The following is a 1600-nucleotide window of genomic DNA, read 5'->3' as shown; positions in this document are numbered from 1 at the left end:
TAAAAACCAGTTCATGTACACTTCTGAAAGAAACCCTATAAACCATGGAATCTCTCAGAAGAAAGGAGTTCATGAAGTTGAGACTCTGAATGCCATTTTGTCTCAGAATAAGATCCTGACCCAACAGGTCACATGATCTCTCAATATCTCACTGGGATACAAACTGCACCTGGCAGTAATTAGGAAGCTTCTCTTGAAGAAGAAGCCTGTGATCCTGATCAACCTACCATGGAGGAGGTGAATTACATGGGAGAACCCTATAGAAACATTTACAACCCTTAATGGAAGAACCATCTTAACCTCTCATGGAAGGATCAATAGAAACCTCAGCAAGGTTTCAATCAAGGTAGTAGAAACCAGAATAGGTTTAACAATAGACCACCATTCCTATATTCTCAAGGGAATATGGAGACTTCTAAGCAGAGCCTTTCTGACTTAGCCATTCTAGTCTCTAGCCTCACTAAGACCACCCACAGTTTTTATAATGAAACAAGGTCCTTCATTAGAAACTTGAAGGTACAAGTTGGTCAACTGAGCAAGAGGATCCCTGAGATCCCTCATGACACTCTTCCCAGTAATAATGAGGTTAATCCTAGGGAAGAATTCAAGGCCATAACGATGGAAGTTGAGGCCGAATTGGAGGAGAATGGGAAGGCATTGAACGCTAGTGAAGAAGCCTTCACTGGGCGTTCAACACCCATAATGCTAGAGGAATTGGCGTTTAATGCCGGTCAGGGTGGACAGCAAGGGCGTTCAACGCCCAATAAGCTAACAGAGCTGCAGTTGAATGCCAGTCAAAGTATGCCCTCTAAGTGCTTAAAGCCCACTCAAGAACCCTTTAGCCCAAAACCAAAGAAAATCATAAAAACCATTGAGGTTCATTTGAATATACTTCTGCAGTGCATAAGTTCTGATGACTACTCATCCTCAAGTGAGGGTGAAGACACTAGGGAAGAGCAAGTTGCTCGTTTCCTAGGAGCACTAATGAGACTGAATGCCAACCTATTTGGTACGAAGCCTCTTGAGGAAGAATCTCCACTACTTACCAAAGAACTCCATGCTTCAATTCCGCAAGAGCTACCTCAAAAGCTTCCAGACCCTGGACACTTTCTGATTCCTTACACCATAGGCACTATGACGTTTGAAAAGGCTCTATGTGACCTAGGGTCAAGCATCAACCTCATGCCACTCTTAGAAATAGAGAAGTTGGGAATCCTTGAGGTATAAGCTATACACGTCTCCTTAGAGATGGCAGACAAGACCATGAAGAAGCCATATGGCTTAGTGGAGGATGTCTTGGTTAAAGTTGAAAACCACTACATCCCTACAAACTTCAATGTCTTGGACATAGGAAAGGATGAGGATGACTGTGTCATCCTTGGAAGACCTTTCCTAGCCACAGTTAATGCTATCATTGATGTGGCTAAGGGAGAACTAACCCTAAAGTTAGGGGAGGATCACATCTTATTTAAGATGCCTCATCCCAATTCTCCCTCTAAAAGAAAGATAAAAGTGCAACACCTAGTGTGTAAACCCTCTCTTTTTGTGCATAACTCTACAGAGCCCTCAGACATAAATTCTAAGTTTGGTATTGGGCAGC

Source organism: Arachis ipaensis, chromosome B8 (assembly GCF_059453495.1).
Source record: "Arachis ipaensis isolate K30076 ecotype BB chromosome B8, ASM5945349v1, whole genome shotgun sequence".
NCBI lineage: Eukaryota > Viridiplantae > Streptophyta > Magnoliopsida > Fabales > Fabaceae > Arachis > Arachis ipaensis.
This window is presented reverse-complemented; position numbering follows the sequence as displayed.